This window comes from Pan paniscus, chromosome 4, assembly GCF_029289425.2.
Source record: "Pan paniscus chromosome 4, NHGRI_mPanPan1-v2.0_pri, whole genome shotgun sequence".
Taxonomy (NCBI): domain Eukaryota; kingdom Metazoa; phylum Chordata; class Mammalia; order Primates; family Hominidae; genus Pan; species Pan paniscus.
The window spans coordinates 40937515-40963501 of record NC_073253.2 but is presented as its reverse complement, the minus strand read 5'-3'; the positions used below and the strand labels follow the sequence as shown (position 1 = coordinate 40963501).

General features: G+C 45.0%; 1 long non-coding RNA gene across 3 annotated transcripts in view; it reads right to left on the bottom strand.

Moving 5' to 3' along the window:
• The window catches only part of LOC117980266 (uncharacterized), a 208409-nt gene that overhangs the window by 19662 nt on the left and 162760 nt on the right, over positions 1–25987 (bottom strand). For 2 of the 3 annotated variants that reach the window (XR_004671513.3, XR_004671512.3), the window contains 2 exons: positions 21359–21526; positions 5270–5592 (listed from right to left, as the gene is read on the bottom strand). This is a non-coding gene — a long non-coding RNA (uncharacterized LOC117980266). Of the gene's footprint in view, positions 1–5269; positions 5593–21358; positions 21527–25987 lie in introns of those variants that run through there. The other variant, XR_008625365.2, reaches the window with a different exon arrangement.

Genomic DNA, 25987 nt, shown 5'->3' with positions numbered 1-25987 from the left:
ATACGTCTGGTCTTGGACTTTTTTTGGTTGGTAAGCTATTAATTCTTGCCTCAATTTCAGAGCCTATTATTGGTCTATTCAGAGGTTCAACTTCTTCCTGGTTTAGTCTTGGGAGGGTGTATTTGTCCAGGAATTTATCTATTTCTTCTAGATTTTCTAGTTTATTTGTTTAGAGGTGTTTATAGTATTCTCTGATGGTAGTTTGTATTTCTGTGGGATCAGTGTTGATATCCCCTTTATCATTTTGTATTGTGTCTATTTGATTCTTCTCTCTTTTCTTCTTTATTAGTCTTGCTAGCGGTCTATCAATTTTGTTGATCTTTTCAAAAAACCAGCTCCTAGATTCATTGATTTTTTTGAAGGATTTTTTGTGTCTCTATCTCCTTCCGTTCTGCTCTGATCTTAGTTATGTCTTGCCTTCTGCTAGCTTTTGAATGTGTTTGCTCTTGTTTCTCTAGTTGTTTTAATTGTGATGTGAGGGTGTCAGTTTTAGATCTTTCCTGCTTTCTCTTGTGGGCATTTAGTGCTATAAATTTTCCTCTACACACTGCTTTGAATGTGTCCCAGAGATTCTGGTATGTTGTGTCTTTGTTCTCATTTGTTTCAAAGAACATCTTTATTTCTGCCTTCATTTTGTTATGTACCCAGTAGTCATTCATGAGCAGGTTGTTCAGTTGCCATGTAGTTGCATGGTTTTGAGTGAGTTTCTTAATCGTGAGTTCTAGTTTGATTGCACTGTGGTCTGACAGACAGTTTGTTATAATTTCTGTTCTTTTACATTTGCTGAGGAGTGCTTTACTTCCAACTATGTGGTCAATTTTGGAATAAGTGCAATGTGGTGCTGAGAAGAATGTATATTCTGTTGATTTGGGGTGGAGAGTTCTGTAGATGCCTATTAGGTCTGCTTGGTGCAGAGCTGAGTTCAATTCCTGGATATCCTTGTTAACTTTCTGTCTCGTGGATCTGTCTAATGTTGACAGTGGTGTGTTAAAGTCTCCCATTATTATTATGTGGGAGTCTAAGTCTCTTTGTAGGTCACTCAGGACTTGCTTTATGAATCTGGGTGCTCCTGTATTGGGTGCATGTATATTTAGGATAGTTAGCTCTTCTTGTTGAATTGATCCCTTTATCATTATGTAATGGCCTTCTTTGTCTCTTTTGATCTTTGTTGGTTTAAAGTCTGTTTTATCAGAAACTAGGACTGCAACCCCTGCCTTTTTTTGTTTTCCATTTGCTTGGTAGATCTTCCTCCATCCCTTTATTTTGAGCCTATGTGTGTCTCTGCACATGAGATGGGTCTCCTGAATATGGCACACTGATGGGTCTTGACTCTTTATCCAATTTGCCAGTCTGTGTCTTTTAATTGAAGCATTTAGCCCATTTACATTTAAGGTTAATATTGTTATGTATGAATTTGATCCTGTCATTATGATGTTAGCTGGTTGTTTTGCTCATTAGTTGATGCAGTTTCTTCCTAGCATCAATGGTCTTTACAATTTAGCATGTTTTTGCAGTGGCTGATACCAGTTGTTCCTTTCCATGTTTAGTGCTTCCTTCAGGAGCTCTTTTAGGGCAGGCCTGGTGGTGACAAAATCTCTCAGCATTTGCTTGTCTGTAAAGGATTTTATTTCTCCTTCACTTATGAAGCTTAGTTTGGCTGGATATGAAATTCTGGGTTGAAAATTCTTCTCTTTAAAAATGTTGAATATTGGTCCCCACTCCCTTCTGGCTTGTAGAGTTTCTGCTGAGAGATCTGCTGTTAGTCTGATGGGCTTCCCTTTGTGGGTAACCTGACCTTTCTCTCTGGCTGCCCTTAACATTTTTTCATTCATTTCAACTTTGGTGAATCTGACAATTATGTGTCTTGGAGTTGCTCTTCTCGAGGAGTATCTTTGTGGCATTCTCTGTAATTCCTGAATTTGAATGTTGGCCTGCCCTGCTAGGTTGGGGAAGTTCTCCTGGATAATATCCTGCAGAGTGTTTTCCAACTTGGTTCCATTCTCCCCGTCACTTTCAGATACACCAATCAGACGTAGATTTGGTCTTTTCACATAGTCCCATATTTCTTGGAGGCTTTGTTCGTTTCTTTTTACTCTTTTTTCTCTAAACTTCTCTTCTCTCTTCATTTCATTCATTTGATCTTCAATCACTGATACCTTTTCTTCCAGTTAATCGAATCGGCTACTGAAGCTTGTGCATTCGTCATGTAGTTCTTGTGCCATGATTTTCAGCTCCATCAGGTCATTTAAGGACTTCTCTACACGGTTACTCTAGTTAGCCTTTCGTCTAATCTTTTTTCAAGGTTTTTAGCTTCTTTGTGATGGGTTTGAACTTCCTCCTTTAGCTTGGAGAAGTTTGATCTTCTGAAGCCTTCTTCTCTCAACTCGTCAAACTCATTCTCCATTCAGCTTTGTTCCGTTGCTGGTGAAGAGCTACATTCCTTTGGAGGGGGAGAAGCACTCTGATTTTTAGAATTTTCAGCTTTTCTGCTCTGTTTTTTCCCCATCTTTGCGGTTTTATCTACCTTTGGTCTTTGATGATGGTGACATACAGATTGTCCTTTCTGTTTGTTAGTTTTCCTTCTAACAGTCAGGACCCTCAGCTGCAGGTCTGTTGGAGTTTCCTGGAGGTCCACTCTGGACCCTGTTTGCCTGGGTATCAGCAGCAGAGGCTACAGAACAGCGAATATTGCTGAACAGCAAATGTTGCTGCCTGATCGTTCCTCTGGAAGTTTCATCTCAGAGGGGTACCCGGCCGTGTGAGGTGTCAGTCTGCCCCTACTGGGGGGTGCCTCCCAGTTAGGCTACTCGGGGGTCCGGGACCCACTTGAGGAGGCAGTCTGTCTGTTCTCAGATCTCAAACTCTATTCTGGGAGAACCACTACTCTCTCCAAAGCTGTCAGACAGGGACACTTAAGTCTGCAGAGGTTTCTGCTGCCTTTTGTTTGGCTATGCCCTACCCCCAGAGGTGGAGTCTACAGAGGCAGGCAGCCCTCCTTGAGCTGCGGTGGGCTCCACCCAGTTCGAGCTTCCTGGCCACTTTGTTTACCTCCTCAAGCCTCAGCAATGGTGGGTGCCCCTCCACCCCCAGCCTTGCTGCTGCCTTGCAGTTCAATCTCAGACTGCTGTGCTAGCAATGATTGAGGCCCCGTGGGCATGGGACCCTCTGAGCCAGGCACGGGATATCATCTCCTGGTGTGCCATTTGCTAAGACCATTGGAAAAGTGCAGTATTAGGGTGGGAGTGACCTGATTTTCCAGGTGCTGTCTGTCACAGCTTTGCTTGGATAGGAAAGGGAATTCCCTGACCCCTTGCGCTTCCCAGGTGAGGTGATGCCTCACCCTGCTTCGGCTCACTCTCGGTGTGCTGCACCCACTGTCCTGCACCCACTGTCTGACAAGCCCTAGTGAGATGAACCCTGTACCTCAGTTGGAAATGCAGAAATCACCCGTCTTCTGCATCACTCATGCTGGGAGCTGTAGACTGGAGCTGTTCTTATTCAGCCATCTTGGAACTGCCCCCAGGAAGAATAAATTCTAAAGCTAGTGAGTTAGAAGGAATGAATACCAGGTTCTGCATCCACACAGATATCCCCACTGCTAACATCCATTCTCTGACATCCAAGTAAATGTCAATGACAGCACATTATTCATAACCATCATTCTTATTAATTTACATTGACCAAGATAACACAGGTATCCAAAAAAGATTGAAAAATAATCAATTCCAGAGCTTAGGCAATAAAGCAAGTTTTAAAATCACATTGCTTTTTGGAAATGATCATATTCATACTATATAATGATCTGCACTCTATAGTACTTTACAGCATTTGGGCATCTGTATATATCCAAGGTTTAGAGTCTGGCTCTGGGAAAAGCCTCTTCAGCACAGTTATATACACTGTAGGCAGAGAATGTGAGGGTTGATCAGTGTCCTGCATACAACACCCTGAAATAAACCAGGGCACAAAAGAAATAGATCCTGGCCCAGAATGGTGCCTCACATCTATAATCCCAGCACTTTGGGAGATCAAGGCAGGTGGATCACTTGAGCCCAGGAGTTCCAGAACAGCCTGGGCAACATGGAGAAACCCCGTCTCTACAAAAAATATACACAAAAAAAATTAGTTGGTTGTGGTGGTGTACACCTGTAGTCCTAGCTACTGGGGAGGCTGAAATGGGAGGATCGCCGAAGCTCAGGAGGTCAATGCTGCAGTGAGCCATGATCGTGCCACTGCACTCCAGCCTGAGTGAAAGAGTGAGACCTTATCTCAAAAAAATAAATAAAAAGAAAGAAATAGATCCATCACAGCAGTCCTGAGTTTGACTATAGCAGTTATCTCTCCTCTGCCTGAGTATAGACTCAGCCCAGAGACCAGTGGGGATGAGGAGGATGGGGACTGTCTAGGAATCAGTATCTCATAGAGCCCAGCTTTTGACCCTCACCTCAACCCAACCATAATGGATGGAAATATGTATCATTATTCTTTGTCAGTATTAAGAAGATCATAGGCAGTCCTGACAAAGTGCTTTTCAGCTCAAACCACCAGCGTTATTTTTCGTATTCTGTAAATCATTAAGTACCTGATCTATAGAATTTTTAAACTCTTGCAAGAGACTCTTGCACAGCAGCTTCAAGAATATGCCACAGTTCAATCAGAAAGCCGTTTTTAATATTAGGATGTATTTTTCCACAGACAATTTGACTCCCAGTGGTGGAATGTGGGGGTGGAGGAGTGAGGAGGAGTAATTCCTAAAACATCTTGACTCTCTGGTTTTGCCGGAGAGTTTGTATAAAATATGGTTATCAAGATACTGATTGCACAGAGCCAACATTACAGATGCACATCTTTTTACTCCATCTCTTTACTCTCTTTTCCCTTTTTCCAAATGAAATTTTACACAAGTAAAGGAAGATCATTTTTGTTAACTCAAGAAATGTAAGGATATTTCTGATTTGTAGCCTCTAATTTCTGTAATTAAAATTATATATTGCTCAGATTAAATTTGAATAGAAAGGCAATCAACTGTATAGCCAAGGATATTTCTTTTTTAAAATGTATTTCTCTCCTGCATTAGAACTGGCATGATTCTTCTGGTCTTCACCAAGCAAAACAATTGTTTTTTAAAAGGAGAATAATTCCGTCTACTCATTCATTTAAAGCAAGAAATTTTGAAGAGGATGAAATGAGAACTCCACAACTCCTTACTTAAAACCATAATTGGAAAATCCCCGTAACATTGTCCTCTGGGTTCACACCTAGGGATCAAATTTCAGGTAAAGCTGTGTTTTAACAAGATTCACCCAATTCTTCCAATAATAAACCATATTGGACAGGTTCCAAGACAAAAATGCCATGTATTGTATTATGCATAATAGCAAGTCATATTTATATAGGGCTTTCGTATGATTTACAATTGTTTATCAATTTTTATTTCTTTTTATTCTGTTTCTTAACATGTGAACCTGACTGGCATGCTTACATCAATTGCTCTTTTTTCTTGCTTTGTTGTGGTCGTGTTTTAATGAAAACTCTTCATCCTGAAAGACATCCAGCTCCATGCCAGATCAATGGAATCTGCAGGTTTTCTTTCTGGAATATAAAACAAGAGCTTGGATTCAACTGGCCCAGAAATATATTTGCTAAATGAGGCTTTCCTCAAAGGTCACTCATTCACTCAGCAAGTATTTACTGAGCACCTCTTAGGCTCCAGGCATTGTGCATGTCTGTGAATATAAAAGTGAATGAAGCAGACATATGGCCCCTGACTGTGTGGTGGCTGAAATGCAATGGGGAAGACTGAAACAAGCAAACATCTAATTATACATTGTATTAAGTTGAGGGAGGAAAAAACAGAATACTGTGATAGAGAATAATGCAGTGCAGAGCGCTGCTACTTAGAACAGTTGAGGAAGGCCTCGTGGAAGTCTTTTAAGCCAAGTCCTAATTGATAAGGGAGACCCAACCACTGAAAGAGAGGAGGGGAGTATGTCAGCAGAATAGCAGATGTGAGGGTCTGGCAAAGGGCGTAGACAATCGATGCTCACCATCTTTGCCCACCTACCTGCTGGCCAGCTTCACAGGGCAAGTCCAGTCCATTTCCCCTAAGAAGCCTTCCTGCCCATCCACGCGTGGTCCTCTCTTCCACGACCTCCTCCAGCATTTCAATTGTTCCCCATGACTTACCACTGAGCCATATGCTGGGTTGTATTGTCCTCAGATGGTTCCTGTGGTTAAACCTCTCTTTCACAAGTTTTGCAAACCCACTGAGGACAGAGGGCATGTGCCCCTTTTGCACCCCATGCCACGTCTGCTGCAGCACTGGAGCGGAACTGACGTGGGAGGCATTGAAATGAACTGAAGATGGAAGGCCTAGCGGGGCAGGTGAATGGCCGTGGCTAAGCCTCTTTTCTATCTGCATCTGCTCACATTAGATGAAATGCAAATAGATAGGCCCCATCTCTCTCTGTTCTACTTAGCATTTATATGACACCTTTCAGCACAGAGAAACGAGTAAGTGTAACCAGAAGCGGTTGTTCCATGTGCTCATCCCCAGCTCGGCTGTGGCCAGGCATCTGGTCCCCACCTGCCCCGATACCACTCCTTCCCAGAGGGGCAGCTGTGGACCCCACCACTTCACTTTCAGCAGAGCCTTTCCCATGGAGCCACACACTGTTGAAAGAACGCATTGTCTGTGCTAAAGGGAGAACGCAGGTAGCACATTGCAAATCTGAGCTGTTACGTGATAGATGAGCAATGAAAAGCATCCTGACATCATTAAGGTGTTCCAGAACATGCTGTCTGCTCCAGCCTCACCTGCATGCAACCGCATGAAGACAGAATTGCCTGCATGATGACCAAAGCCTGGCTTTGGAGTCAGCAAATTGGGTCATTCCAGCCCTACGAGGTTTTTCTAGATTCTGCCAGTTGGGGACAAAGACATTTCATAGAAACTGCTAGACTTACATCTGCAAATGGTCTTAGAGGGTAGGGCTGTCTTCAACCATATGAAAATAGACTTGCCTTTTCACTCTTCCAAGTATTCTCAGAATTTGAAGCTGTCCTTCACCACTACCTCCTGCCCCACATTCTGGAAGCCCTCTCCCAAGCCCCAGGGCATCCATGTCTGGACACGGCTCTCTGTAGAACCCACTGCACAACCTCCTGACTTTGCCAGGGCCCAGCACTAACAGGGAGTTGGGGACAGACCACCTGCTGTGTGGCAGAGCAACTTATCTGACATTTATGGGATGAGATTTGTCAGGGTCAGAAAGGGCAACTCTTTAAAATTTTTTAAAGAGCATCTTAACCTTTGGCACGCTGCCTGGGGAACTAAAAGTAACCTCTTATTCTTCCCTACCGATATTGTGGAATTTCAAGTTTCTACAAAAGAACTTGAGTATCAGTCAGCAAAAGCAGTGGAGTGGCTGGATTTATTCCTCATGGCTCAATCACTCCTAATTTGCCTACAGGAACCTAGTGGTCATTGAGGTAGAAGAGGATACATCACTCTACAACATACAGGACAACATCCTGGGCTCTATCCTCATGGCAGCAAGCTCATTTTGCCTCCTGTTTCATAGTAAGAGTCACTGTTCACCGAGAGCAGCATGTGTAGTGATTAGAACATGCACTTCAGAGTCAGATTACATGGGTACAAATCCTGGTTCTGTCTCTTACTACCTTTGTGATCTTGAGCAAGTCACGTAGCATCTTGTTTCCCCGTATGTAAACCAGAGGGAAATAATAGCTCAGTCAATGAAATATGATGAGGCTCAAATGATGGCAAAAGTCCTCAGTACAGTGTCTGGCATGTAAAGGGGTGTAGTAAATATTCACTATTTATCGCAGACCTACTTACTATGTCACACACTGAATTATGTGCTTTATTTAATTCTGTAATTTAATCCTACAACAACTCTCAAAGGTAGGGCCTATGCTTATAATCACCATGCTATGCTACTCACCTTGTTTCCCTAAGAGAAATATTTTCTTGTCAGTGGCTATTCCCACCTGCAATTTTCCCTTGACAAATTGCTCCAAGACAGGTACTTCCTAAGGGGACACTTTCTCCATTAGTGAGACAGTAGGGGAAATGGAGGGGCAAACCTTGACCCACCATTACCAAGAAATCACCTGTGGAAGTGAGTCATCTGTCTCTCGTCGCTGGGCTGGACTTGATGATTAATGGGAGACATTTAAGATTAATACACTTTCTTGTTTAAGTTTTGAAAATTAAAGATCTTAGAAATGTGAGCCCAGAGAATAAAGAAAAAAGAAGGAAGTAGAACAATATTCTCTTTCTAGTCATCTGCTTTCAAGAACTCAATCCCTTTAGGCCAGCATTTAGAGAATTGCCTGTCCCCAGCCAGGTCATCTTGCTTTCCTTTTCTCCCTCCTCACCTCCAAAGGGACGTTAGTTCCAGCCAAAGTGCTTATCATAGATCCTCAGCACAAACAGTTTCCAAGTTACCAAATGGGATCGTGGAACAATTGATTGTACTGGCACAGGCCAACGGTGGGAGATAATAGAGTGACATGTGGGCCCAAGCAGCTATTGTTGCTGCGTTTTTCTGTTTGGCTTTGGGTTTTTGGTTTTTTTAAAAGCATGAGTGCACAGGCTGTGCTGGCCTAAGCCCTTGAGATTCTTGAGAAAGAAAAGATACCTCAGCTAGAGTCTTACTGAGGCCAAGTTTCTAACAGCTCAGGCCCAATCCTGTTACCTTAACAGAGCTGACACTACCTCATCCTGAAACGGGCTTTCAGACCCAGCCATCAAGAGCTATCCTTTGGCCCCAGATGTCACTACCAGAGTTAGGCCATTTAAATGAGCATGGCTGACATTTATTGAGCACTTTTCACTGTGATAAAAGGCTTTTCAGGCTTTCATTTAGATCTCAAAACAGATGCATTTTAAAGGGACTTATATTTTCTGATTTCTAGGAATAAAAAGGCAGAAGCCAAGAGATCTTGAGAACCTCACCTATAACTGCACAGCTGGTCAGTGATAGGGCAAGAATCTGAGCCCAGGCCTGTGTCTTTGACCTTAAACCCGTTGCCTAAGAATGAGAGGAGACAAAAGGAAAGCACAGGAAGTGGGGGAAAGGATGAAGACAAAAGAAGAAGGTGTGATATAAGACCTAAAGTCAACACCCAATATTACGTGCTGTCTTGACATCTGGCAAAGTATGGCAGGCCCCAAATGGCCTAGATGCAAGTTCCCCTCCTCACTCTGCTTCTGAGGATAAGGTTTTCTAGCCAAACAACACTCTTTATCAGAGGTCAAATAGGGCTGGGCACAGCGGCTTGCACCTGTAGTCCCAGCTACTCAGGAGGCTGAGATGGTAGGATCACTTGAGCCCAGGAGTTCAAGGCTGCAGTGAGCTATGAGCTATGATTGTACCACTGCACTCCAGCCTGGGTGACATCATCTCTAAAAAAAAAAAAAGAGAGAGACAGAGACCAGGCGCGGTGGCTCACACCTGTAATCCAGCACTTTGGGAGGCTGAGGCAGGCAGATCACAAGGTCAGGAGTTCGAGACCAGCCTAGCCAACATGGCAAAACCCTATCTCTACCAAAAATACAAAAATTAGCCAGGCGTACTGGTGGGCACCTGTAATCCCAGCTACTTGGGAGGCTGAGGCAGGAGAATCGCTTGAACCCGGGAGGCAGAGGTTGCAGTGAGCTGAGATCGTGCCATTGCACTCCAGCCTGGGTGATAAGAGCAAGACTCCATCTCAAAAAAAAAAAAAAAAAAAAAAAAAGCAGCAGCCAGACACAGTTCCTGCTTACCCCTGAGCAGCGGGCTTCAGTTCCCTGCCAGACCAAGGAATTATTCAAACAAGGTAAACACATTCTCCCTCACAAACCAGGGGGCACACCACTCTCCTGATACTACAAAGCTTGCCTCTCTCTGCTTGTTCCCTCCGTTTCCAAGCGCAGCAGCCATGTGGCCTTGCACGGCATGAGGTGTCCTTCTCCCGGGGCTTTGAGCAGACATATGCCCCAATAAACCACCGTTCATACCATCTGTCCAGTGTCAGGTATCATGTTTCATTCAGCCATGCCTGCATCCCTAGGATGGGAATCCCTCACTCTTCAAGAGGAGGTGATCAAAACAGAAGAAAAATAGTTAAAGAGGAAAGGATGAAGGATGAATCTGAGGTGACCCACCTGCAGATTCAGCCACAGGGTCTTCCATGTGGGTCCAGAGGCTGTGATGCTGTGGTTAAGAGAGCAGATCTGGAGACAGCCTGGATTTAAATCATTTCTCTACCACCTTCAGGCAAGTTACTTAACCCCTCTGGGCCTTCATCCCTCATCTGTAATGTGGGAATGGATAATAGCCACCATCCATTTGGTGTAAGAATTAAATAAAATCATGCACGTATAGCCCATTGGAGAAGGCCTAGCACTTAGCAAAGGCCCGTTATCTTTAATATCCTAAACCTTCATGCTCTGGGATCACTTTTCCTCCTGAATCTACCAGAGAACCCATTTGCCTTTCCTCCACTGGCCCAGCCAGCTCATCTTTGTGTTTCTGCAGCATTATTTGTGGAGCTGTTGACTGCAATATTCCTTTAAAATGTCTCTAAACTGTGTGCACCAACTTAAGTAAACAACTGAAGGACCTAGTCCTCCTATGCTGCCCAACAAGGAGCGCTAGTTTCAAGCACTCTAAAACTGCCACAGCCTTCACACGACAAGGACAGCAGAGAAAGTCGTTCTTAGAGTTTTCCAAGTGAATAGGCATCAACATTCTGAAAAGCTTCAGCAGAGTCTACTAGGTATTCATGTTTGAATATTTATTCACCAATGAGAGCTCACATTTATTGAGTGTTTATTGTGTGGCAGGCACTGTTACAAGCATTTATTTGCATTCACTCATTTTATTTTCACAGCAATAGATTTGAGGTAAAGTATTGACCTAATTTTGCAGATGAGGAAATGGAGGCACAGAGGGGTTCACCAATTAATTCAAGTTTCAGAAATTCTGTTTAACTGGTCTAGGGAAAGGGCCCAGGCAGTGGTCTATTTTCAAAGCACCCTCAGTGGTTCTCAGGTGCTGTTAAGGTCAGAAACGCTTTCCAGAGCCAGCACGCTGATCTTGCGATCCTGTGATCACATCATGCCTTGCATTGTGAACTGTTTCCTCTAAGTGTCTCATGTCTCCAATTACATCATAAATCCCAGGAGCGAAAGAGCTAAACAGAAACAATGTCTTCTATTAATCTGGAATCTATTCCTTCAGTACTGACACCACTGGATTTGTCCAGAGTAGGCACTCAGTAAACTTGACATCTACATACTTGGATTGTGCACAGTGATTGGGAACTTCTGCCATTCAAGGCAGGCACTGTTTTAGGTGACTTACATCAATTATTACCTTTATTCTAAGAAGAAGGTGTTACTCTTATTATTCCCATTTTATAGATGGAGAAACAAAGGCACAAATTGCTTATGGACACACAACTAGTAAATGGCAGAGCTTTGAGTTGACCAATCTGGCTCCATAGCATGACCTAATCCAATATGGTAGAGTGGAAGGCGAGGGGAAGGGGAGAGGAAAAACCATAAAGAGGAAGACAAAGTCAACTTGAGAATTCCAAGTTATTTAACTAGTATAGTATCAGTTTGGTAGGACTGCTGTGATTAAGCATCATAGACAGGGTGGGTAAAAAAAACAGGAATTCATTATCTCACTGTCCTGGAGCCTAGAAGTCTTTAGGGGACAAGAAATATCTTTTCTTCCCCTCTTGGGTTCATGACTGTGGTGGCCCCTATAACAAAAGACAGATTAACAGGAGAAAAGCATGGCAAATTTATTTAATATAAGTTTTACACAGCATAACCTTTGGAAATGAAGACCCAAAAAAAGAGGGAAACATCTGTAATGTTATCCTAAGCTTGGTGAAGAAGTGGATAATTGTGGAGAAGTATGATTGGACAAAGGAGGTGTGACCTAATAGTAATAAATGGGGGGGAAATTTAGCAAGGCCTGTTTGTTCAGATTCTTCTGTGTCCCTGTCCTCAGAGATAAGGATGTTTCTTTCCTCCAGCTATAGGGAGGGCAGCTCTCCCATAAAGTCTTATGACCTGCTGCAGGGGAAGGTCAGAAAATTCTTTCTAGATTTTATGACCTACTTCTGGAGAAAAGGGCTAAGGGAAGGTGATAGTGGCCTTCCTGCTTTTGCTGTTTTCTCAAATGCCAAAGTGTCATATTTAATGTTCGAAGATGTGTGCAATCTTTGACTTTCCTTAGCACATAGAAGCATCTCCCCAACCTCTGCTTTTGTCTTCCTCATGGTGTTCTCCCTGTGTGTGGGTTTGTCCTCAAATTTCCCCTTTTCATAAGAACACCAGTCATATTGGATTAGAGCCCACCCTAGCGACCTCATTTTAACTTGATCGCCTCTGTAAAGATCCTCTCTCCAAATACATCACATTCTGAGGTACTAGGGGTAGGACTTCAACATATGGATTTGAGGAAGACACAATTCACCCCTCCGCAGAAGTTGGGGTCACATGGTGGGTAGGTTAATAAGCCAGTGCTCCACAGGAGTGGGAAGGAAAACACTCCCAAGACTGGAGGCTGCCAAGAGAACAGCTCCGATGTGTTTAGATGAGGGTGGGTCAAACTTCAGCAGAAGCCAGGGTAGCAAGGCCACACTCAGGCTTCTGCTGGCACCGAGCATGAGTGGTCACCGAATGGCTCCCCTCTTTTCCTGGCAACGCCTGGGCCCCTGGATTGCACAACACTCTCATCAATGAAAACCAATAAGCTGAAAGAAAAACTAAACAACAAAATAAACCACACACATAAAAAAGAGTAACCTTATGTTGTCTGTAAAAAACCTCAAAAAATGCCAACAAGTACTGAGTCAGGAAATTCTCTCCTAATAGCTTTTGGTGGAAACATTTAACATTTCTACTTTATCTCTTCTTTTCTTTCAGACCACTCCTCAGAGGCAATCAAGTGCAACAATACCATCATTCAGGACTTTTGGTTCCCAGAGGACTCACTCTGAGCCTTGGCCAACATACACCCTTATAATATCAGAGCAGCCTTAACTCCCCGAGAGTGGATTTCCTCCAGCCCTTCTGAGCTGAGGGAGAGGAGGATTACATATCTGATACACCAGTTTTGTTGCCATCTGGCCACCAAAAGAGAGCACTGGGTTGATTGTATCCCCTCGGTAGTGACTGCTAAGGAGACACATCCCCAAAGCTAACGTTTCAAGTCTGGCAGTGGCCAAGAAATATCAAAGACCCTCTATAAGGGGCCTTTCAACGCCACCCAATAGTAACCTTCACATCCCAGGACAACAGTTAAATTAAAGACTGGACCACTGGACCCTCACAGGACAAGAATACAGCTAAGAAAGGACCACAGCACAATCTCAGCTGTCCTCATACCTCAATCTTCCACTTGGAATTCCAGGTCACTCTGTGTCACAGCCTCTCTGTACCAATTGCTACCCCGTGAGGCTAGGATCCCTAAACACCTTCATTGTTTCTTCATTCTGAACCAAACGCGTAAACAGGGAGGCAGAGGAGGGATGTGGCGGAGTGGAGCAGGCAGAGACAGTGTGCACAGAGAATGCAAGTGATGCACTTTGGTGTGGACAAGCTGATTGCTGGCCTAATTACTATGGGCTCTACCTCAATGAAACACCATCTTTCTGGTCAGAGAAGCAAAGAGATGTTTTTTTTAATGCAGAGCAATAAATAGCAAGGAAAATAGAGGCACATTCCCTTCCTCACCACTCCCAACCGCAAAGGCTCAACTTACTCCTAAAAGGGGATTCATGAACTTCCAGGCTGGCATTCAGAGAGCCTTATTCTGGCAAAATCCATCCTTCCCAAGAGTCAGGTGGAATCAATGAGCCCATTGTTCTCAAGCCTGTGCTGAGAAATAATATGTACAAAACAATAGAGAGCCAGTGCCAGAGGTGATCTTTGGCCACAATCATCATGCTAGAATAAATAACGCATCAATATACACTGATTAGGAAATGACATATTAATTGTCCAAACATTGAGAGTGAAGGGATAGGCTGAGCCAGCCACCTTTGCTGTTTTCAGCATGAGCAGAAGGCTTCACTGGAGACACATAAGAAAGGGCAGGGCTCACCCTCCAGACCAAGACCCAAGAGCACAGGGCAAGCAGCAGCCACCAACAAAGGATCCACGCCAGAGGGGCTGGGAAATGGTGTTACGAGCCTCACTCCTGTGAGTTTCACATTTCTCATCATGAACCATATTAACACATTTATTGCTTGGAAGAGACAGGGGGAGAAAATGGAGACTTGCTGAGCATCTGTCCACATGAACTTCCTCACTCACTGTGATCTTCCTAACTCCCTGGGTAGGTACTATCATTCTCGTCCTACAGAAGAGACTAAGAGGAGATAAGTAATTCCTACCTAAGGACCAGTTATCAAATCAATATTCATTTTTCTTGCAAAAAGATGTTCTACTCTGAATTAAGGCCAAGGAAGAACATAACAAGTTTGGTGTTAGGTTATTTGTGAGCACAGAATCTTTGACAGTATAACCAGGTTAATGAACTTGTTAGGGAACAAAAGGAAACAAGTTTATCCTTCCCCCATCCCAAGCTCTGTGAGATTTCACCTCCCCAACTCTCAGCCCCAGGCCCCTCCAATGTCTTGGCTTCACTCCATAGCTTTCTGGGCTGCTTCCACTAATAAGACTAGGTCTCCTTTGGTAGTTAAGAGCCTTTCAGGTATTAACAAGTCTCCTCCAAGAGAATACTTCTCTCCCACTTCATGTTGAAGCTTCCTTCTTCCTGAAACTGAAGGCTGATTCTGCTTGCTCAGAAGTGGGAAGGAGGAATGGTGATTAGGAAGAAGAAGGGGAAGACCGTTCCACATGCCTTGCCCTCACAGGAAGCCCTCTCACTCAGGGTCCCCTGAGACACCCAGGCATCCATTTGATTGCATCCTCTAGATAGTGAGTGCTGAGAAGACACATCCCCATCTCTGGCCGTGGCCAAGAAATACCAAGCACCTTCCATAAGGGGCTTTTCAGTGCCACACAATGGCAACCCTCACTTCCCAGGACGAGAGTTCAGTTAAAGACTGGACCACTGGACCTCACACATAGGAAGCTCACACGCCAGCTAGCCCTGAGTTCAGAGTGTGCCAGGCAAGCTCCAGGCTTGAGATTTGCATCCACCTGCAAACTCTCAGGGGTGCATGCAAACCTCTCCCAAGGCAGTGGGTGAACCCCTGCTCTTCCGTACATCATGTTCAGCCAGCCAGGGAGCAGAGGGCAGCTTTCCTTCATGCAGGTCCCCCTTACATTGCAAAAGCCAATGAAGGCAAGAGCCAAATGGAGACCAAAATGCCAAATATTGAAATGTTTCAAAGTTACAAGTCAAGTCAAAATTACTATTAAATAAAATAAGTTCTAGCTTCCCACCTTGACAAATATAGCTCCTCAATGGCCTAAAAGGTCAGTTTGCATTTAGAATGTTCGGTCTTCTTGGAATTTGAATCTGAGCTTTTCCTCCCATCCTCAGACCCTGTCACTGGCCGACAAGCTGCTCTGCTTTTCTTCCCACTCCCAACTCCTTTCCACACCATAAGGGCAGTGAGCCACCCAGACTGTGCATCCAAGATCCACCCACATCCTTCCCAAACTGCTGCCCAGAGCTGAGCACAGTCCACCTTGGGGGAAGGACCCAAAGCAGATTAGAGCAGGCCCTGGAAAGAGACACATTCTGAAGGCCTGGACACTTGGAACATGATGGGGAGGCGGAGGCATGGTCTCCAGGAGGACACGTCCCCTTAATCCCACAGGCTCTGGCTCCTGCTTCATGGGGAGGAGTGTGCTGAAGAATTCCAGAGAGGGCCTCTCTCCCAGGAAGAGGGCACGGCAGGGGCCACACCCGAGGGCAGTTCTGATGAGGGTTCTCCTCGGCCCTCCTTCACCTGCCTGAAGGGGGCAACATAGGAAGGGGAGGGCAAATGCCACAGCCCCGTCCCCAAAAGCCCTCAGCTCACCAGTCAGTGATTCCCCTTGCTATGAGTCTGTGTCTCCTGCTAATGTGGACTTCACGGGATAGTGGGCAGGGTGAAGGGCAAAGGGCCTGTTTGGCCTCCCTCTGGAGGGGCTGCTTTCTTTATAATATGCAGACACTTACTGCCCACCGCATTCTGCTTTGGGGCTTTAGCCAAAATCCAGAGACCTCCATTTCCCTCGAGGGACAGAATGGACACATAGTTCTAACACGACAAGGATTTCAACTGGGGAGGAGTGTTTCACACGCCCACATTTTAACACCATGAGGAAGGAGAGAGTGAGCGTGCGGTTCACATATGGGCAACTTTAAAAGCAGGCACTATCGTGTGACAAGACTAAACTTAGGGAAACGTGTCTGCAGTGACACAGGGAGAAGACACCGAATTCCCACTGGGGAAGCTCCACGAAGACTTTGGAAGAGAATGTTCATCTGGATCCACTTTTACATTCACAGAAACCTGCTCTTTCTCAAACTTGGCCATTTTGTGAAATGGCTTGGACTTGGACAGCACGGTGCCATCCAAGGCCCTGATGGCAGGAGGCCACTTCCCTTATACCACTGAACTACTTCTGGGTTGGCAGCAGCTACTGTCCCCACCCAGAGTGCCTTCCTTTTGTCTTAGCAGTTGTGAGGCGTGAGGAAGCACTGTCAGCTGCCAGGCGCCCAACCTCTCCCACCTCCACTCAGCATGGTGGGGACCACCTGGCCTGCGGCTATGAGTGGGCTAAGCCCTGCTCTGGTCTCTGGCCAAGAGGGAGTTGAGGAACTTAGGTCTTATGCATCAACACAGAGGAGTGCATAGAGAAAACAGGACCTAATTTGGAATTGGAGGCTCTGAATTTAAGTTCTGATTCAGCTGCTTCTTAGTTGTAAGCTTTTCAGACATCAGTGGATTTTCTGGGCTTTATCTGGAAATTGGAGTTTCTTCATCTGGAAATTGGAGACATTAAGAACATCTGCTTTCCCACCTCAGTGAGGAATGGAATGAACTACCACGGTATCATTTGGAAGCTGTGAATTCTGAATTGTTAGAGTTATGAGTCTTGGCTTTGAATAGGAACACTGTGGTCTTTGTTTATGGTTTATTAATGTCGACTCTCTAGAACCATGGCTCTGCCTACACTGGTAGGCCAAATAGTAACAATAATGGCAACAACAACCTCTTGAAGAAGAAAAAGTCTAAAATAATATAATCAGAATAGCTCAGTATTTGTTGAGAAGCTTCTATGTGCTAGAACTAGGCTGCGTGCTCAGATTCGCCTCACTTAATACTTAACCACACCTCATGAGAATCACTGTCACACCTGGTCTCTGTCCCTGCATACCAGCCTGATGCATGGGCTGAATGAGCCTGGATATCTGAGTACTAATACATTCCACCTCCTGTTGGGATACCTTGCACTCTCATTTGGAACCTTCTCAATGTTAGCCAACTGGACCTTCTTGAATTTTTACATACTCACAAGATGCCCTGCTGGATGGGGCTTTCTCCAAACATAAGCAAGCACTAGGGTCTGACCTTGGGTTTATTCATCCCAATGCAGCCCAGGTGTTCATACCTGTTCCCAGTGATCCCAGCACCAAGTGGGCCATAAGAACTGGGTTCTGCATGGTTCCAGTTATTGATGAATAACAAATCTTGGTAACTACCAGCCTAGTGATAGTGGCTTCAAACCACAGCAATCATTTTATTATCTTTCATATTTTGTTTGGATCAGGAATTTGGGAAGCTACTGGGTGGCTGTGGCTTGGGGGTCTGTCATGCAGTTGAAGTCAGTTGGTGGTGGGAGCTGAAACAGTGGGGAAGCTGACAAACTGGGGACTGGCCAGATATCTCTCTTCATGCAGTCTCAGGGCTTCTCCATGTGGCTGTTCCATATGGACTAGTTGGGCTTCCTCCCAGCATGGCAATCTCAGAGAAGTCGAGCTGCATACATGGCATCTCAGGGCTTTGGCATGAACATTCCAGTGAGTAAGGTAGAAACCATGGTACCATTTTTGACCCAGTCTTAGAAGACATATAGGATGACTTCTTCCACAGTCACAAACATGTCAAGATGCAAAGGGAAGGAACATAGATTCCACCTCTCCATGAGAGGAGTGTTAAAGTTACAGTGTAGAATAAGCATGTGAGATGGGAGATATTACTGCAGCCATCTTTGGAAAGTACAATCTGTCATAGCTACTAGAGAAGAGGGTCTACTCGGAAATAAGACAGACTCAGCCCCTAGATGTCACAAAAGCATCTGATCCTAATGTTCACACTCTGCCCCATGAGGAGGGCTTAGATTTTTCACCGTCTTCTCATGTGGGCCTTGGTTTCCCATCATCTTTTCAGTTTCTCATTGAAACCCTAGCCCTAGCCTTTGAAAATTCAGGCTTCCTCCCCTAGACCATGGCAGCTCTTCCCATCCTAGCTGGACCCCATTCCTGAGGATTGCCAACTGACCACAGTGGACACATTGTGGCCCTAATCTATACCTGGCAAATGCCACTGAGAAGAACACCTGCCACTCCCACTTCTGCCCCTCTAGTACCCTCCTGCAATGACCATCCCAACCCACACTGAATTCAAATTCACTAAGTTGCCTATTTATTTTACCCATTTGTATGACTCCATTGATGACATCCAATGTGGGTTTCACCAAAGCAGCTGGCTGAACCTCCAGAGTGTGCGATATCATGACACTTAAGCAGGACACTTCAAGGTATGGGCCAAGACAGGACTCAGCTCTGCAATTTACTAGCAATATAAATTTTAGACAAGTCACATGACACTCTGAATTCTTGTGATATGAGGATAAGAGATAAGAGTACTTTGCTGTGTGGTATTTATCTGCAGGCTCCAGCAAGGTGCATATGAAAATGAGTTGAAGACATGTATCATGTACCATGTAATTATTATTACAATTGCCACCTAACATTGCTTCTCTATTCTCTTGCCCTGTCTACAGGGAAAGACAGCGTACCCTTCAGCTAAAATATGTCCATTCCCTCTTGGCCAGCCTGCTCAAAGCCCAACAGGCTGTCCGTTCATTTTTCTCTATCACACTCGTGCAGCAGGAGATTGGTGCAGTGAATGCCATCCTGGCCCCACCTCCTCTGCCCTCACTCTCACAGGCATGTTGTGGGCAATCTCAGCCTCTTTCCAGACACCCTGTTAATGCCACCCTAAAATTGGATGATCTAAGTGGTTGGTCCCAAAGACCAGTCCCACATGCGTGGACACACCCAGGCTGTGCTCCTTGAGTGAGCAGAGAGGCCTACAGCTGGGCCTCCCCTAGCACTGTGTGTTCACCCTGTCCTGCATTCCTGGGATACAGGAGGGAACCGGGTGCATGAGGACAGGCCAAGGCACCAAAGTGACAGCAATCAGCTGTGGATAAAAGAGCACAGTCCTGGACAAGCACCTCATTCCTCTCCCACAAGACTCAGACCATTCCAGGACAAATTCCCAAGGATGTTGCATTATCCGCCTGTCTGGACAAAGTCTGGCAGGAAGAAAACCTTTCAACGGTTCCAGCTTGATGTTTCTGGGCCTGGGCTTTTTTCCTTACTCTGATCTTTCCCACACAAGAAAAAGGAGCTGCTGGCCCAGCTCTGAAGATCTGGCCCATTTGTGATGCAAAGCAGCTTATTTCTAACTGCAGAAGTGCCAATAGTGCTGGAGGGGGCTGGCTGAGGGAAAGGATGATAGAATTGTTTATCTTTCAAGGAAACCCAGAGGGTACAAACAGTCAAAAGATTAGCCTGGGTAGCTTTACTGCCAGGGATGGGTGGCACGATGGGAACCTGCCTCCCAATTCTGCCATGAATCAAGGTCTAAAACTTTTACAGGCATTTCTCTTTACTCCTCAAAGTAGTTTCAGGGGGAAAAAGAGTGACAGTTTAATCTCTCTATCCTCACCAATTTTTATTTCCTCCTCCTGAACTACCCCCTCACCCACACTCCCAACATTAAAAATCCATCTGGTGTCACCAAGGGCCAAGCAAGGTCCATGAACAACTGCTGGAGGCTGATGCAGCCAGTGTGGGCTTGGGAGGAGCCTTGGGAGAATTGTCCTAGACTGGAGCCACTTGGCCAATGGTGGGGCAATGGTGGGCGTGCTGGAGTGGAGGGACTGGGGGAGGGAGAAAAACAGAAAGTGATCCAGGACACATGAACGGGCCTGGAATAATGAGAAGGGAATGTGGCTAACAAAAATGGCCAAAGTACACAAGAAGAGAGAAAGGGAAGAGCCGCCCTCAGAGGAAAGAGAACAGAGAAGGAAAAGAAGATGGAGGAAAAGGAGGAGGAGGAGGCAGGGGGAGAAGAAAGTGCCAGAAATGAGGAGAGAGTAAAATCAAGGCAGAGAGGTTTGGAATGAGAGGAGTTAAAAGAGTATGACAGTAAAAGAAGCAGGAAGAAAGGAAGGGAGAAATCACCAAATTATAAATGGGTTGTGCCCTAAAGACTTTTTTTACAATAGGTAAGTTTAAAACTAAAACCCATCTCCATCCAAGACACTGACTCCCATGCTGACGAAGTTCCTAATGCGACCTGCAAAATGGGCCAACTTGCAGGGATCCAAGAGCGAGCACCTCCTGACACTTTGTACCTAGGCACCTCTCTGGCCTCAGCCTAGTCCTGACCCAGATATAAAATCTCAGGGCTCTCAACCCTGCCTGCACATTAGGATTTCCAGGGAAACTGGTTTTGTTTTTTGTTTCTTTGTTTTTTTCCAGACAGAGTCTCACTCTGTCACCCAGGCTGGAGTGTAGTGGCATGATAACGGCTCACTGCAATCTCTGCCTCATGGGTTGAAGCAATTCTCCTGCCTCAGCCTCCCAAGCAGCTGGGACTACAGGTGCATGCCACTGTGCTGAGCTAATTTTTGTATTTTTAGTAGAGACAGGGTTTCACCATGTTGCCCAGGCCGGTCTCGAACTCCTGACCTCAGGCCATCCGCCTGCCTCGGCCTCCCAAAGCGCTAGGATTACAGACATGAACCGCCGCGCATGGCCAAGAGAAACTTAAAAAGTACGTATGCCTGGGTTCTTGCTTAGATTAGTTTAATCAGAACCTCTGCTGGAGGAACACATGCAGGGTTTTAAAGCACATCCAGGTGATTTTAATGCACAGCCAGAATTAAAAATCACTAATAGAACTTACACCGTAGCGTTCAGCTCTTGGGGGGGTTAGTGGGCTTTTGGCCCTCGTGAATAATATTGTTTCTAAAGGGAAATGTGTTTAGGTTTTAATTCCAGATGCCAGGCACTAACCAGCCCCCACACCCTGTATCCCACCCACCCATGTCTGCAACACTTACTTTGTCAATGGAAGTGGGGGCCACAATAGCTGGTCGAGCTTCCCCCTCCACCCCGAGTTCCAATGGGAGGCCCCCATTCCGTTCCCAGTGTGGCCAGGGCCATCCAGTCACGTGTGGGAAACTTGAGTGTTTCCAAGTCAGGGAGTTCTTACTCAAGTTTGGTTAAAGCTGAAAGAAAAGAGAAAAACAAAATGTGTCAACATGAGTCTCACTTGGATAAAAAGTAAATAAACATACAAAAAGTAAAAGAAACAACGTATCAACAATAAATGCCAGAGATGGAGGCTCTATAAGAAATGGCAGAACCTTCAAGTTAACAAACAGGGCCGGGCACTGTGGCTCACGCCTGTAATCCCAACACTTTGGGAGGCTGAGGTGAGCGGATCATGAGATCAAGATATCAAGACCATTCTGGCCAACATGGTGAAACCTCGTCTCTACTGAAACTACAAAAATTAGCCAGGCACGGTGGCGCGTGCCGATAATCTGGTAGTCCCAGCTACTTGGGAGGCTGAGGCAGGAGAATCACTTGAACCCGGGAGACGGAGGTTGCAGTGAGCCGAAATGGCACCACTGCACTCCAGCCTCCATGGAGATAGAGCAAGACTCCGTCTCAAAAAACAAACAAACAAACAGGAAGACACATGCCTGGAAATGAAGTTGAAATGTGGCTTAACAATTCCATACTAGGAAATCTGCTGTGTCAAGACATCAAGAAAACTGGTTTTTAAAGCTGTGTTAACTTGTGTTAGAGCTGCCAGACATAGGGAGATCATTCCAATCAAACCAATACACAGCCATTTCTCCTGGGGAAAAAGGGACAAGATGGAGCTTGAGCACTAAACATTTGAGAAAATCTGCAACATGTGGGGCCACTGAAGACTCCACGCAAACCTCTGCTGCCCGCATGCCCCACCCACGAGCCGGCAACTTAAGGGTTAGGTCCCACTTCCTACGGATTCTGTGGACATATGCACATGGGAAGCAGGATGCTGCCTGTGAACAACACCCAAGGAGACAGTTGGCAGCAGCACAAAACTTCGTGAAATCCTTGAAGCCAACAAGACAGATCAGAACAGGCCAGAGGGTACAGCCAAAAACCTGTTGTTTCCTCACTTCTTCCAGCATCACACAATATAAAATCAATCAAATAACTGAATTACACCAGCCACAGCCTAGTGAGGATTATGTAAACGGAGCCATTGTCTGGTGGCAAGGCAGCCTCCCCTGAATTCCCCTCTGAAGAGACTCTCTGGCCAGCAAACGAGGGGCCAGGGCCCTGGTGCCCAGCTAGTGGGCCCTGGGCCTGCACAGAATAGAATCACAGCTCATCTTTCCTGAGTAGGTTTCTCCCACCATGAGGTTTCTGCCCCTCATGGAGCAGCCAGGTGGAAGAAGTCTGCACATCAGCCACCCTCTCTTACTCTAATTAGTAACAGGACAACTCAGTTGTGCCTAAATTATTTGAATTCCTTTGTAAATGGGGCTCCATAGTTACCAAGATCAGAGATCTTTGCACATTCCCTCAGAATAAGGGGTTCATAGAGGGGCCCTGGAGGAGCAAGAAAGATGGCAGCCCAGCCAGGGGAGAACTGGGGCATGCTCCAGGATACAGGATGGCCATAGCAACACCCTAGGCAAAGCAGCAGCTCCAGAGATCTGATCTTGTCCCTTAACAGCATGTGCTGTTGCTCCCATAATGGCAAGTCAGCCATTCTCTGTTCAGATGCTAAGGCCTCTTCAACAAATGCATCCATCTCATGGCTTCTGCCTTCTCACAGCTTCTGTTTCTTGTGCCATCTACTTGCTTGTCTCCTCTCTATGTGCCTCTTAGCTTATGCACATCTCTAAAATCTGGCATATTTGAATGACACTTAGTGACACTAAGACAGAGAGACTGATTAGTTCCATTAATTACTACTCTCTATGGACCTCTCTTATTGGACAGAAATCTCACTGCAGCCTCTCACTGGCTGCCTTTTGAGTCAGGCACCATCCTCTGGTCCAGACTGCTAAGGTCAGAATAGAACAGGGTCATTGTGAAAAGCATGGTACCCCATGCATAAGGAATTGCCCGTGGCTTTGTTCAGGCAAAACACCTTGTACAGGACAATCTCAGCCTCCCTTGCTGTGTGACCCAGCTTTCCTTTTGTGAGTTTAAGATATGCACACTCCTGGACAAGACACTAAAGCTATCATGAGCAGTGCACAGGAAAGCAGTGCGTTACTAGAAGAGAAAGAAGTCAAGCGGCTTCTAGTGCCAAATAGCAAGGATTCTGGATTCTCATATGATAAAGTTGAAAATTACTGCAGTGAGGTTGAATCAGGTGCAAAGGGAAGAATAGACTGTTAGAGAAGGGTAACTAACAGTTATCCAGTGCTGGCTCTGGGTCAGGCCGTGACCCGGAAGTTAAGCACTCAACCAGCATTAACCACTACACGTACCTCATGACATTCTGACGTCACCTGGGGCGGACTGGCAAACCTGTTTGTTGGCTGACTTCAAAGGACTTCCAACCCCTTCTCCCTTAACCACTATCACAGAAGCTGAAAAAGACTTTTCCAACTTCCCACAGGTGAGGAGTCTTGTGGTCCTGTTCTGGCCAATAAAATACAATGGGAAGTCATGTGGGAGTTTGGGAAAAGTTGTTCCTTTTCAGAGAAAAGGAAGAAGCAGCCCTAGAACATAGACCCTTTCCCCATGCATATACTTAAAAAAAAATCCTGCTATCACCTCCCACTCCCACCCCTTGCTTTCTGATGGGAATGAAGACTTAATACCTGGAGAGGCTGATGCCTTTTTATAAGATGAGGCAACAAACATGAAGATGAAATTAAAGATGGTGAAGTCATCAAAAAGAGCGTGGGTTCCTGTTGAGCAGCTGAATCAACAAATGAACAGCAGCTGCATATCCAAACTGATACAAGTAATATCACTATCCCCATCTTTTATATAAGAAAAATGAGGCCACGGGTGGGTAAGCAACTGGTCGAAGATCACTTAGTTCAAAACCAAGCCTGTTGATTCCAGAGACCAATCCATCATGATATGCTCCTCTCCAGACAGAAGAAACCTTAGAATTGAAAAGTTCTTATTTAGAAGGACCCTTAAGACCCTGTAGCCCAATTCCTTCCAATTAAGAGATAAGGCGCACAGTGGTTAAGTGCTGGGCCCAAGTCTATTGGCTTTCCCCTCCTGAAGCTGAATCCTGACACTCATCCAGTGTTCTTTACATTACTCCATGCTTTCTCTCCCGGGAAAAATAAGAGACTATAATTCCTGTACAGTACCATGGTGGCTTCTACATTGCCTTCGCTAAGGATTTGTCATCTTGATTCATTTTGGGCCTCTGACACCACAGAAACCAAGACAGAAGTAAGGACAATAGTATTGTATTTCAGAAAGTTATCGTGTTGGCCACATTACACTTCAATGTATTTAGACTATATTAAGCCAAGATATTTTATACCAGAAAATGTTACCTGAGAAGGAGTATTATTAGTGGCTTTTGCAATATTCACTCTAGGAGCCTCTGCAGCACAATCCCCAGAGGGAGAACAGTATTGCATTTGAAAAGCAATGGCAGACGCCATCCCTGAGGCAATTTCTATTATTAAGCTGCTCAAAAATAAATAAATAAATAAACCAAACAAAACTATCCAATTTTCTAAAGAACTCAAGAAAATGAAAAGGTCTTTTTACACACATTTGCCACCTTCCCATAGTTTGTTGGCCATGATGAAGACTTTGGTTTTGAAAACCCAACTCTAAACATCTTTTTTCTTCCACACTCTGGCTCCTTTTCAAGCATCTCTTAACTCTCCCCAAAAGCTGCCATCATCCTATGATTGATGCATTTCTGGAGATTCAGCTGAACTTGTCTGTTCACATTATCCAGCTGTTCAGTGCCTGTGGTTTTCACTAATGGTAGTTACATTTGATCATTCCCTTCTTGCCCCTAAACTTTCTGGCAATGCTCAAGAAAAATGTGGAATGCAACTAGTACTGAGGGCCCTGCAAATTTAGCAAAGTTTAGGATAGGAAAACATTTTGCATTTGCAATAATATAGGATTCGAGAGAAAACGAGAAGACTCATTCATTTATTTGTTCCACCAATAAATGTTGAGGACCTGTTGTATGTCAAGCTCTCTGCTCAGCACTCTAGATGCTTTATTCCATTTAACAATGCTGCAAACTTAGAAGTTAAGCACTACTATTGCACTCAGTTTAATCAGGAAATTAGGGCTTAGCAAAATAGAATAGCTTAACCAATGTAAAATGTGATGGGGGACTTCAAAAAACTTACAATCTAGAAGGGGAGGTAGCAAGTAGTACACACACACACACACAAACTCCAACACAAAGCAGAATGTATTCAATAGATGATCCAGTTTCAGAGCTCAGAGAAAGAAGATATTGCATTCAGGCCTCACGGAAAAGATTGCATTTAATGGGGTTCTAGAAGATGATTAAGATTACTGCAAAGAGAAATAAAAGAGAGGCAGATCCCAGCACAGTAGAAGGAATGATGTAAGTAAAAGGGTGGTGGCAGGGAAATGTAGAACACGCTTGTAAATGGAGGATAAGCCAGTTGAGTAAGAGCAAAGGGTACAGGAATAGAGTAAAG